This window comes from Anabrus simplex, chromosome 1, assembly GCF_040414725.1.
Source record: "Anabrus simplex isolate iqAnaSimp1 chromosome 1, ASM4041472v1, whole genome shotgun sequence".
Taxonomy (NCBI): Eukaryota; Metazoa; Arthropoda; class Insecta; order Orthoptera; family Tettigoniidae; genus Anabrus; species Anabrus simplex.
The window spans coordinates 514,316,524-514,331,317 of record NC_090265.1 but is presented as its reverse complement, the minus strand read 5'-3'; the positions used below and the strand labels follow the sequence as shown (position 1 = coordinate 514,331,317).

Below are 14,794 nucleotides of genomic sequence, written 5' to 3'. Positions count from 1 at the left end.
ATGACAGTGCTAGTACATCAGTCTGGTTAATTTTTTCAATAAAACACCAAACTGTAGTAAGATACCAGTACATGGATAAGAAAAATGGAAGGCTAAAAGAAGTCATGTATAGAGAGATGGGAACAAGAAGAGGAACACACAATAGGACAAACAAAATGGTAAATCAGGACATTTGGGGGCTGAGAAAAGATGGGTGTAGAAGAACTGGAATGTTGAGGAGAGATTCTGTTTATTTGCAGATGGTAGTGTATGAATATCTGGGGATTGTCCTTGTCCTTTTGTATTTTCATATTTGTCCTTGTGCCCCCTTTCTGTTGTTCCCTCCCCCACACTGACCTGCCATTTTGTTTGTCCTATTATGTGTTCCTTTTCTTGTTCTTATCTCTCTATATAAGACTTGATTTGACATTTTGTTATTCTTATCAAGTACAGTATTTATATTATGTCATTGGGATCCTTTTCTCCTTTTGTATTTGTCCTGTGTTCTTACCACCTTTTTTTAATCTTTGTCTTATGTTTTTTCCCTTTTCCGTTCTTATCTGGCTTTCTTCTTATCCTACACTTCCCATGTCAAGACCAAAGATCTGTCAAGATAGCCTCTCAATGAGTGTTGAAGCCTGCCCTCCTAAAGAAATGTCAAATCAGTCTCTGGTAATACCTCAGTTAGAGTATGCAGTGTCCTCCCTAGGACCATTTTAATGGGCACACTGCCCTGCTGATTTTACATAACCTAGGTATATGCTAGTTACATAATATTAATACATATTATTTGAGTCATTGGGTGCTCCAAATTACAATGTAAACACTGTAAACCTGTTTATTTAAATGATAAATCATTATTGTCAGCATAGTTCATAAGTATAGTATTAGGTATCATATTTTAATTTTTATTGTAAATTATTTGTAACACTAGAAATAAGAAATGTTCTGTAAGTGGGCAGAAATGCCTGTTGAACAATAAATCAAATAATTAATTAAATAAATAATTGCATCAGTTAGATTGGAGTTTAAATTTTTAGCTAGACTATCACCTGGGCCGATGACCTTCGATGTTAGGCCCCTTAAAACAACAAGCAACAAGACTACCATGTAGTGACGTGCACAAGCGGTGTCGATTCCACAGGTTGACATGAACCTGTATGGCTCTCCACAGCAACTGAGTGGTAAGCCTTGTTGTTACATGATTATGAACAAGCAGTAGAATTGTAGAAGTTCAAAATACTCTGTTATGTCTTGTTATTGATGATAATGTCCGCCTCCATAGCAAAATGGTTAGCACTATTAGTTGCCATCCTCGGGGGGCCGGGTTCAATTCCCGGTACTGCCAGACATTTATGAATGGCAGGAAACTGTTATGTGGTATGTGGTATACGGTACATGCAGCTCACCTCCATCGGAGGTGTGCCTGAAAAGAGCTGTACCACCTCGGGATGCGGACACGAGTTTCCGTTTAGTGATAATAACACTAAAATTCTATTTTGCAGTTATATGTTTACTTGTCTAATATTATTGTTAATGCCCTGTTTTACAATAGAAAAGATTTTATTACGTCTTCCTCTTCAATACATGTATCCACCTTTTGATGGAGTGATTTTAAATCAAACATGTTTCGGCTCATTTTGAGCCATCTTCACTGAAAAAAATATTAAAAGCTACATGAATTGATGTTGAAAGAGTATCAATAAAACCAATGAGAAAGAATATATAAAATCCAAGTGAGACATGATGATAAATCTAAAACTAAACAAGGTTGTGGCAAGGTTGGAAACCTCTCAGTCTAGAAGTTTTGTATGCCAGTCTAAAACAAGCACAGAATCACCAATTAAAATGTTCATGTAGTATGAAGAAGCTAGTATAAAAGACACAAAGACTAGGTACAGTGGAAACTGTCAGTATCATATAAAGTCCAATCTGTAATGGAAAAAAGGTGAATGTATGTATGTAAAAAAGCTTGAGCTAATAGACAAGAGATAAAAATGAAAAGCGGACTAAATTGAAATTTCATTTTTTACGTAGTATTCCCCGTCTGGCTACTCATTCCTGCCACCCAGCTGACAAAAATTTCTGGGGAGAACACTGGTATGGTTCCAGTCTATGAGGCCCACACGAGGATTGTTTGATACGAGAAATGTAAAACATCCAAAGGAAAGCAGCATGATTTGTTCAGAATGATTTCTGACAAAAGAATAGTGTTACAAAAATGTTGCGAACCTTGGGCTGGGAAGACTTGGGAATAAGGAGACGAGCTGCTCAACTAAGCGGTATGTTCCATGTTGTCGATGGAGAGATGGCGTGGAAAGACATCAGTAGACAAATAAACTTGAGTGGAACTTTTAAAGGTAGGAAAGACCAAAATATGAAATGAAAATTGGAATAAAGAGGACAAATTGGGGCAAATATTAAATTATAGGAAGAGGAATTAAGGATTGGAATAATTTATCAAGGAAAATGTTTTATAAATTTCCAAGTTATTTAAAATAATTTAAGAAAGGATGAGCCCTTAATACAGTGCTCATTTCATTGCTGAACTATCATTTATTGAGAGTACAATGAACATTCATTTTATTGATTCTTGGTAATTTGGAGTGACCGGGGCATATGTTTCACAGTTTGACAGGAAGTTTGGCGCTGGTGGTCTATTGTCTGCAAGCTAAATTAAGAAAGAAGGGTTGCTACTTGGCGTGTGCACGACCTTCATGTGCATGCTTCAGAAAAAGGGAATGACGAAATACAATGGCGGAGACCAACAGACTACATTTCGGAAGCCCGACACGAGGCTAGAATATCATATGACATGAGTTTAAAGTAAGCGTAGGTGATGCAATGATTTGAATCAATGGAAAGGTAGGATCATTTCTATATTGGCAAGACATTAGCTAAAGCGAGAGATGTGCCCTGAACAAGCGTAGGCCAATAGCTGTGGAGGCGAATTAATAAAAGTGACCAGCACGTGAGTTAGCGGTCTATTTGGCAGGAGTCTTCAAAGTAGTCGAGTCGTGAGAAGAAGTGGCTATTTACCGTGTGTGCGGAGTTAGAGAAGTCAGGTATTTTAAGTTTTGATCATGTGTTGGGACATTCTAACACTAGCTCAGTATTCTCAGACTTTACTTAGTTATTCATCATTAGAAGTGAGCTAAGAATTTTTTTTTGCTAGGGGCTTTACGTCGCACCGACACAGATAGGTCTTATGGCGACGATGGGATAGCAAAGGCCTAGGAGTTGGAAGGAAGCGGCCGTGGCCTTAATTAAGGTACAGCCCCAGCATTTGCCTGGTGTGAAAATGGGAAACCATGGAAAACCATCTTCAGGGCTGCCGATAGTGGGATTCGAACCTACTATCTCCCGGATGCAAGCTCACAGCCGCGCGCCTCTACGCGCACGGCCAACTCGCCCGGTAAGAATATTTTTTAGCCATGGGGGCCTGTAAGAACAATGCTGAGATAACAACTTGATCATTATGCACTAACATTTCTGAGTGGAAGTGAATTTGATAAATTCAACATTTTAGTGTCTGCAAAATTTAGGTGGAAAGAACAATTCAATATGAACATTTAGACATATAGTTGCCTGCCTATTTCAAATTTATACCTGGGTGGAGTAAAGTAGATTTTCATAGGACACGAACGCCTGATAGACAGCACAGTTTCTTGTCCAGCATTGTGCACTATTACCATATGTAGAGTTATGACATAATACGGGTGAAGTACGGAGTGAGAAGGAAAATTGACATAGTTACGGTGTTAGATAAGCAGTGAGTTGTTGTACGGCTGCATCAGAACTGGTTTTCACGGTCATGGGAAACTACAACCGAGTGTTGTGGCAGGTTGCATTGACCCAGTTGTAATACCGTGAATGAACAGAATGTTGTAGTCAAGTTCCGAACCAGCAGAGGCTGCAAGACATCGGGAATGTGATTTCTATGCCAGGATGGAGATCCACGGACTGCACGAGTTTCAATTTGAAGACACCACTCTGAGAATGGATGGCTAAAAAAAAAAAAATGGGAGCCAGCTGACCAAAAGCACATGTTTTAATGTAGCAAAGGGGATATGTTAGGGTTTATTATTTAATTTCAGTAGCTGTTGCTTGGGAGGACTATGTACTATCTCAGTAAACTGTAGGGCAGCTTGTATATTTAAATATAAATAACTGTAAAGTACATGTGAACCTATTGCTTCAGGTCACACCTTGCCTTTTTCTTTTATTGTGATTCTGTAGCTGAGTGGTTAATGTCATTTTCTTAATAAGTCAGATTCTTGTTTTTAGCCATGTCTCATAATATGTTTTTCTTTGATGTTTGAGAAGCAGTGAATGTCTTGGGGCTTAAATGTAAATGTAAAGGGGATGTAAAGTAAAGTGAGGAAGGACTAGATTAATTATATAATGGGATTTCAAAGTGCACGAGGACATGCTGTCACATTTTTTTCCGATTTATTGCATAAAGTGTCGATGAAAATGTGTGTGTTGGTGGAGCTTGGATCCACGAACTTTGTTAGCGTCATCTTCATGATTATTTTAATGTAAATATGAGTGTACTTTGTGGCTTCAAGAGCTCGTTGTCATTATTGGTGTGAATTTGTGATTGGTTCACTATTTCCTCGATAGCAGTTTCGTATTTCAAGTTATGAATATTAGAATCAGATTTCTTTAAATTCTTGCTATTATTATTTATGCAATTTTCTCGAGTTGAACATGTAAGATATTTCAGTAACTTTCAGATTTTCAAACATGAATTAGCCTGTCTATGGTGGTAATTTCTCTGTTTTCTAGTTATTGTATTATAGCAGAGTTGGCTATATATAAATAAAATTGTAACAACTGTGTGCCTGTACATTGACTATTTTGGTGAAATTTCTGTACAGTTATCTGTTTCAGGTGTAATAATGATCATCTGCATATTTTTTAGCTTTGGTGTCTGTTTGTCTATAACTTGAAAACTACTGGATATATTTCTACCAAACTTCATTTTTAGAATCCACCTGTCCTTGGGTAGGTTTTAGGGCCAATATTGTTTCTAAATCCCTGAACTGACTGGGGGTTTATACAAAACCGTGATTTTGCACTCCCACAAAATATACACAACTAAACTTAATGGAAATCTACCTGTCTTCATGGAAATAATTTTCTAAACCTTTTTTCTCATGCGCATCATTTTGATTAATGAGGGAGATATCATTATGGTCCGTTTTTCGGCACCTGGGCGACTGCCCTAAATGCAGATCAGTAGTGATTGAGTTGATTGAGGACAGGAGGGATCCATTGCTTCAACTGGGTTTAACTTTGTGCCAATAGAACTTTGCCTTGCTTCAGAAGAGCCAAGCCCTATGATGGGATAAGGTAAAATAAAGCAATATTTTAAAATTTAGCCCCATAAAGAAAAATATGGGAATTCCCAGGTTGTTTTCACATCCAACACCAAATAATACAGAATTAACTAACATGATGGAGTAACATTACAGAAGTACTTGACATGACTGCCAATCTTAAAACCGCTCACAGACTTTAAATTCTAGGAATGTTATCTAACAGAAAAACTGAAATAAATACTTGACCTTACAGAAATGTTAGAATTTAAAACACCTGACTCTACAAACTTATTCAAAATCAAAACGTATGATACGAAACATTCTTATGGGGATATTGCACACCACGATGACAAAAAATACATTAGAGCACAATACTCATAACTACAATCACACACAAAATACACAACTCCTAAAATACACAAAATACCATCTCATCCCAGAGATGCATCACATTACAACATAGGCATGTTAGGTCAATCAATCAGTCATTACTGCTCTGCATTTAGGACAGTCACCCTGGTGACAGATTCCCTATCTGTTGTTTTCCTAGCCTTTTCTTAAATGATTTCAAAGAAATTGGGTATTTATTGAACATCTTCCTTGGTAAGTTATTCCAATCCCTAACTCCCCTTCCTTTGTGGGCGTACTATTGTTTTGAGTTCACTTATCTTCAGATTGAACTCCTGGAACTTGACCTTCCATTCATTGAGTCTTGACTGTACTTGTTCCTCAGTTTCTCCCCAGATCATGATATCATCAGCGAAGGCCATTGCATTTAGTTCACCAGAGGTTTCTTGATGTTCTTCATTATGTCATCCATGGTGGCATCTTATAAAATTATTTATAGCATAGACTCTAGTTTCTTATTCTTCGACTTTACATACCAATTTTCATTAAATTCTGCTTACCCATTTTCTTGTAACTTGGCGCTGATATGGACTTAGCAACAAAAATCCAGATTCATGAATATCTTTGTTATCATAGCTGGTATGGTAAAAATGTATAAGAAGACATAAATGATCGGAAATTTAATACTATATAACTTTGGTTATTTTTATCTGGACCTCAAGGCTGGTTCAAGGTCCACTCAGCCTACGCGATTAGAATTGAGGAGCTATCTGATGGTGAGATAGCTGTCCCGGTCTAGAAAGCCAAGAATAATGGCCGAGAGGATTCGTCATGCTGACCACACGACACCTCGCAATCTGCAGACCTTTGGGCTGAGCAGCGGTTGCTTGGTAGGCCAAGGCCCTTTAAGGGCTGTAATGCCATGGGGTTTGGTTTTTTATATAGTTCTATAGTATTTATCGATAGGACCACTAATAACATAAATATTTGAGAATTACATTTTAGGCCTTCCCCTAAACTACCATTTCACTCAGCATGAATACAATTATTCATGGTCCAGATGGTAGCAACTTATTCTCTGATTTTGCTTTCCAATTGTAATTAAGATAGGACCACTAATAACATATTTGAGTATTACATTTCAGGCCTTCCCCTAACTACCACTTCTCACAGCGTGAATAAAATTATTTATGGCCTAGATTGTAGCGACTTATTCCCCAACTTTGCATACCAGTTTCATTAAATTCTTTTCAGCCGTTTTCTTGTGATGTGTATACATACATACATGCAGGCAGACAGAAATTACGGAAAATTAAAAAGTGCATTTCTTTGTTACTGTGGACACGACCGGTACAGAAATACCATCCTTTTTAATTTCTGAGCAATGTACAGACAAAACTCTTATTTTATATATATAGAAGATTTAATAAACAAAATGCTTCCTGACCTGAACGATAGTGTCCTCAAAACGAACATTCTGTTATTCATAGATATTGATACTGATTTCTGGATTAAGTAAAAAGTTTATTGCTCCCCTTAAGTTCTGGTGTCTTATTTAAAGAGTAAGTACATTATTTTGAAAGTGGTTTATATTTTCGTATTTGTATAATGATATGTATAAATTTAAATGCATAGAAAAAATAATTTGACCTTCTAACATCAAAAAGACACTAGTTCATGGAAAGATGGGGTTGGGATATTCTGTGTTTTAGAGATGAGCTGTAAGGTATTTTTGATGCTATGTTTAGATGTTTTCTGTTGTATTTGTAGGCTGAGGAAGACTTCAAATATTAAAACATAAGTCCTTGAATTAGAATAGTATATGGTAAAAAAAACACCTAAAAATTATCATTATAACTATAGGTTCAATTGTTTCTGAGAAAATACAATACTATGCACTCATTCTTTTGAGTGACTGTATATTGTTAATTACCTCTCAATCCTTCAGCCTCATGCTAAATTTATAAATAAATTGCATCATCCTGTATTTTATGGAGTGTTTCAAAGCAGTTTATAAATTTTAAGCAAATTCTTCTTGCTTTGCCGATGTTTCCAGTTTCCTCATGTCAGATCATTTGTTTTGTTGTTCAAATTGTTGGTTGGTAGCCATGATCTTCAACAAAATTCTTCAACAACTAGGTGATGGTCACTAATGATGTCGGCACAAGTCTTGTTCCTTACATCCAGCAGTGACCTTTGAAAATTCTGGCTCACTGTTATATGGTCAATTTGGTTTTAATAATATAATCAGGTGATACCCTTGCGACATTATGACAGTTCTTATGAGGAAACAAGGTACCAACAATCAGGATATCATAAGCCTGCCTGTTGGCCATGATCATTAAGGCATCAAGTCTGTATTGTCTGGCAGTGTGGTTTACTAGTTCAAGTCCTGATGGTGGAAAACGTTTTCACTATCAGAATTTTGGCCGGCAGGGTAGGAGAAGTGGTGGTGAACAGTTTCTAATTACTGTACTAGATTAATTTAATCACTAAATGAATTTATCAAGGGGAATGTTTGATAAGTCCTTTCAAATCATATAAAACAGAGTAGGGAAACAATTGATAGGTATCTGCCACCTGGTCAACAGCCTTACATGCAGATGAATGATGATTGATGGAAGTCACTGACTGATAGATTGCATGTCAAAAGCCTGGATTCAATTCCAAGTATCTGCATTGTTCGTATGAAGTGAGGGCATATGATGCTGTTGATGGTGATTCGACTGTCAGATGGAGACGTTAAGCCTTGAGCAAACACATTGGTATTATTAAGCAGAGGAGGCTATGTTCCAACACCAGGTTTCATCATCTCCCTACCCGATTATCATCCACATCCAGACGTGTAGGTCGCCCTTGGGTGTTAAATATAAAAACCTGCACCAGGCAAGATGAACATGTCCTCAGACGCTCCTGGCATAAAAAGCCCTAAAGTCAGTCAGTCGGTCAGTCGGTCTTCATTATAGACTGTTATGCCTTTCAGCTTTCAGTGTTCAAGCCTCTGAGAGTTTAACCCTGGAACCGGCAAGTGGTTTACCTTCAAGCGGCAAGCATTTAGGCGAGATTTGCAAGCAACTTTTAAAAAATTCATAAAAATATTGTTTTTCAATTTATTTTTATGTATAACAAGTCATTTTATTCAGAAAAGTACGAAGAATACTATAGTAAGAAATTGAACTAACCAATTTAGTATCCCTGAAGCAGTATGGGTGAAGTATCCAACACACGCTAAGTATTCCAAAATAATCCGAAAGTTCTGGGCAACGTGTACGTAAAAAGTAATATTATATGATGATTTTAATATATACAAAATTTGCACAATTTTATGCTGATTAAAAGTATTTAGAAAGGTTTCACTACATTGAAGTATTGTAAAGTAAAATAGAACTGAAACAACACAAGCACATCGCACCAACAAGTGAGTCTACTTAGTTAGATTCGTCCTTTCATCCTCGCTACCTTCGGGGTGGCTCCTCTTTCTTTCTGCTATCATAGGCCTGCAAAAATGTTCTAATTTATGGTGGTACTGTTGATGGACACCGCAATTATGTCCTGGGCACCAGAAGTGGGTGCGTGACGTTTCTTATGCAGTCGAACAGACAGGGCACAACCGCAGTTTCTTTCCTCGGAGGTGTACCAGCTGATAATCCATTTCTTCTGAAGGTCCAGGTGGAATGTTGTGAAGAGTTTCTTCATATACAAGACCTTTGACAATACTAACCATAAATTCCTCATGTTCAAAGAGGTTTGTAGGCATTCAAATTATAGAGTATGTAGGCATCAAAAATTACCATTACCAACAGGTTATAGAATATTTCTGTCCAGTCGAAACATTTTAGTGACATGACTTTAGAAAAAGATGGAAATATTTGCGATTTTGAAGTGCACCACTATTTTTCAATGTTGTTATTAGGGTTCAGACCCATATTTACAACTAGAGAAATGGATTTTTTCATTTCTGATACTGCAACGTCAACCCATCTTTGCAGATGAGAATACGGACCCATGTTTCCAGAATTATTTTCATTTTGAATAATTTCCTGTGCGTATTTATTAGTTTCAGTCACTAAAAGATTTCATATACTGTAGCATTGGAGAGAAACAAATAGAAATATGTTAGAGGAGGATGGTTTCTCGGAGGGCAATTTCGTATCTGTGCGTTTCGAACCTTGAACTTCTCTTCTACTTTTATTTCTCGCCATGGAGGATAAACTCTTGTCCACTTCAATTCTGTTTGGTTAACTGCATTACCATCATTATCATTATTGTCATCAGTGGCTGGTTCATTGTGTTCCACATCATCGTCAATATCAGTGTTGAAATCACTTAGCCTAGGCCCATATATAACTCGCTACTACCTGACAAATTATTGTCAAAATCATCGCCAATTCCTTCTAAAAATATGCCACTGTCACCTTCGCCGTCCAGATCAAATAAATAATTACGAATTTCACTACTTCCTGACAATTCACTCATTTTGCGCCACGAAAGCTAATGCACATCGTTCTCGTTTTTTCACGTGTATACTGCACACTCTGCCACACTAAACTACTTCAGAATTGGGCTGTATTTATAGAGTAGAGTTTCCTCTTCAACATGATGCAAAATATGTCTTATAGATGTTGAGTGCCAAGGCGCTATCTCGAAATTAGTCAGCGCTGGGGTAATGCGTCTCGATAATGACTTTGCCGGTTGAGTAACAGGGAAATGAGTCGTGATCACGATGACTGCCGGTTCCAGGGTTAATAAACACTGCCACAATCCTCTGTTTGTAACTAGTTCTCTGGCCTCGTTTAGTTCTATACCTCTTATCTTTAAATCATTACACACTGAGTCTAACCATCACCGCCTTGGTCTCTCTCTATTTTTCTTATCCTCCTTGACCGAGTCCTTTATTATCTTAGGTAACCTATCCTTCTCCATTCGCCTCACATGACCCCATCGCCAAAGCCAGTTTATGTGTACAGCTTCATCAGTTGAGTTAACTTCCAGCTCGGTCTTCATCTCCTCATTCTGAGCACCTTACTGCCATTGTTCCCACTTGTTTGTACCGGCGATCTTTCTTACTACTTCCATGTCTGTTACTTCTTACTTATGAATAACATAACCTGAGTCCACCAAGCTTTCACTCATGTAAAGCAAAGTTGGTCTGTGTACAGATCGATGTATAGATAATTTTATTCAGGAGCTGACTTCCTTCTTACAGAATACTGTTGATCGGAACTGCAAAATCACATTGTTAGCTTTTCTTCACCTTGATTCAATCTCACTTACTATACTTCCATCCTGAATACATCCTAAATACTTGAAATTACTTACCTGTTCCAGCTTTGTATTCCCGTCACATTCAATTCTCTTAGGTTTCTTACCTACTGACATCACTTTAGTCTTGGATGGGCTAATTTTCATATCATACTAATTGCACCTGTTGTGAAGTTCCAAGATGTTAGAACGCAGGCTTTTAGCACAATCTGCCATTAAGGCCAAGTCGTCGGCATAGGCCAAACTTCTTACTACATTTCCACCTAACTGAAACCCTACCTGCCACTTCATACTTTGCAGCAGATGATCCATGTAAACTGTCAACAACAAAGGTGAATGATCACAGCCTTGTCTAATCCCTGTAAGGACCTTGAACCACAAATTCATTCTACCATCAATTCTCACCGCAGCCCAAGTGTCATTTCATTTTTTCCTCCCTTTCTAAGGTTCTTTGTTCTTTATTCCCTGCTGCCTTGACCTAGCCTTTCCAGGTTATTACCAAAATCTTGTTGGATTCTTCAATTATTATTTTTGTTCTGTTTCTTTCATCTTTGTACCTTTGATTATTTTTAATAATGTACCCTTAATCTCATGGTCTCCCCATATGGCAAACATCTTTTCTCTCGGTACTTGCTCATATGCCTTCTCTACATCTACGAAGCATAACTGTCTATTCCTCACATAGCACTTTTCAATTACCTGGTGCATACTGAAAATCTGATCCTGACAGCCCCTCTCTGGTTAAAAATCACACCGGTTTTCATCCAATTCACTCTCAATTACTGATCGCACCCTCTCTTCCAAAATGCCAGTGAACACCATGCCTTTTATACTGATCAGTGAAATACCTCTGTAGTTGTTGCAATACTTTCTGTTCCCTTGCTTTGCTTATAGATAGGTGCAATTACTGCTTTTGTCCAGTCAAAAGGTACCGTACTAACATTCCACGCTAATTGTATTACTCTATGAAACTATTTCGTCCCTGCTTTCTCACTATATTTCACCATTTTAGGTGTAATTTCATCTATTCCTGCTGCTTTATGACAAGTGGAGTTTATTTACCATCCTTTCAACTGCCTCAAGCATAATTTCATCAATATCATTGTTCTCCACATGAGTTTGGATGTTCACAATATCACCAGAAAGATTTCCTTTTACATTGACAAGATTTTCAAAATATTCTCTCCACCTCTCCAGTGATTCCCTGGGTTCTATTATGAGTTCACCTGAATTACGCAAAACACTGTTCATTTCCTTTTTCCCTCCCTTTCTAAGATTATTATTGTCCAGAAAGGTTTCCCTGTCACTTAACCTAGCCTTTCTAGATTATTATCAACATCTTGTTGGATTCTTCAATTATTATTTTCACTTTGTTTCTTTCATCTCTGCATGGTTTCCTGTCTGCATCAGTCCTCATTCGGAGCAGTTTCTGATACAGCTTCTTTTTATGTTTACAAGCTGCTCTCACTTGATCATTCCACGAAGATGTTTGCTTTTTTTTCCAATCTTTATGTAGCACTTTTGGCACTTACACATCAAAATAATAACAATAATAATAATAATAATAATAATAATAATAATAATAATAATAATAATAATAATAATAATAATAATGATGATGATGATGATGATGATGATGATGATGATAATATACGGAATTAAAACAAAATTATCACCATGTTGGAGATGCGAAAACTTTAACTTACAGGTCTACCAAACGACAACTACTGAAGGACGTGGAAGGTGGAAGGAACCCTACTAGGCCATGAGATGGTGTCTCGTTGTGGGGAAAGAAAGGCTCTCGACAATCACCCTTGATTAATTATATTACTGATTAACAAGATGGAATAAGATACAAAATCAAATTAAACAAAACAAACAAATGGCATGGTAGCTGACAATTAAAGAAACACTGATGTCACAAGGCTTTTAAATAGAGTTTAAAAGGAAACCGAATGACGAAAAAATTCAGCTCCTCGAATGATAGAAGGTTAAAACTTTAACATAGATTTGACACAGAATGACTGGAGACAACCTCAAAAGAAAAAAAAAAATTGATGTGACATACAATATCGCTATTCAAGAAAGAAAGTTGCATTTACCTTTAATTTCAAAATACTGCCTCTGAAAACAACACATTGCGGACTAGCTGAACAGCTAAGTCATACTGATGCTCAAATTTGGTAAATGCAGGTATCTAGAGTAAACTCCCAAATGAAAAACAAAAATCTACATTACTACAGAAAGTTATATTAAATGATAAAAGGCCAAAACCAAAGAAAGAATTTAAATTAAGTGAAAAAACAAGAACATAGCATTTACCCTGAGAGGCTGGCAACCCCAGAAGGCTGGAGTCCCGAGACGGGACGGACGCAGAGGGCATCCGGCCGCTAAGGTGATCAGTATTCAAAGATGCACAAACAAACTCTGCACTCACGGAGGCACAAGACACCAGAAATCAGGCAATTCCGGGGACCAGTTAGCACACGGAAATCTCTCGTCTGACACCCACTTTCACCAATAGGAAACCTCTATATTCCTACCAATTAAAATAGTTCTTATTTAATCCAATTACAATTCACTGGATTTCCGCTGGGGAAGATCGAGATGTTTCAGTTGCAACACATACAGATTTTCTTACTCAGAACGACTCGTGGAAGTACAGGTTACCTAAAAATTTATGTTCTCGAAATAACTAAATTTTCCATAATAACAATAATAATTTTATACACCACAAAACAAAATTTTAAAATAATTGTTCTTCTTTTAGTCCTCATCCAAAACTATAATTTTAAATATTAACTCAGTCAATTTTTCAAGGCAAAACAAAATGAACAGATTTTACAAAACCAAATGAAGACGATGACTTTTCAAACTTCGGTAACACTTTACAAACAGTTGTTCCTAGGCATTCCTTTGCTGTTTATACTACAGCATTGCTGTATGCCACCCATTCTTCTTCTATATCGTGAATCTACTACCGTCTATTGTTGGAAACTTTTCACCAATCACATCCATGTACTTCTGTCTAAATTACTTGTCCTGGAGCTTTTCTAAACTTATTCGTCTGCAGAGAGGACACATCAGATAGCGGTTTGTATCATTCCTAACAGATTTCCTGAATTCAAAGTCAGTTATGAGATAGTCTATTATGGATCTGGTGCTCCTACCCTCCCATGTATAGTGGTGAATAGCTTTATGCTTGAAGAATATATTTGTTATTGTTAATCTCATACGAGTATAGAAGTGCAGTAAATGCTTCCTATTCCTATTCCTATTAGCTTCCATATCTTCCCCACATTTACCCATCACCTTCTCATATCCTTCAGTTCTATATCCAACTCTTGCATTAAAATTACCGATTAGCACTATCCTATCCTTACTGTTGACCCTGACTATGATTTATAACTGACAGGTTCTTTAGTCTGCTGAAACAAATTTTGAATAATAAACTTATAAACTACCTGCAAAAGAATACATATGGTAAGTTATACCTGAAAAAGAAGCAACTTAGTTAAAATAGAATGACATGTTTTGTTTCTGAAATAAAATCATTAGATTCTATCAAATCACACTCATATATTTAGAAATGTATAAATGTTTATGTTTATTTCTGTTTAAATACTTGGAATCTGGAACTTAATGACTTCCTCTCTTCTTGCCTTCCAAGCATCAATGCAATGTACTGTTAAACCGTTGCTCTGCCCTTCGTGCAAGTCCAGCTAGTTAGCCAGTCTATTGACCTTTTCACTCCACCACATCCCCCTCTCTGGCTAGGCCAATGACACACTGTATTTTTACTTTTTAGGGGCTTTATTCTTATTGCTCTTATTATGATGATGATGATGATGATGATGATGATGTAAACTATGCATGGG

General features: G+C 37.0%; 1 protein-coding gene across 4 annotated transcripts in view; it reads left to right on the top strand.

Moving 5' to 3' along the window:
• The window catches only part of LOC136868616 (dynein axonemal assembly factor 4), a 128,791-nt gene that overhangs the window by 32,086 nt on the left and 81,911 nt on the right, over positions 1 to 14,794 (top strand). The window lies entirely within an intron of this gene.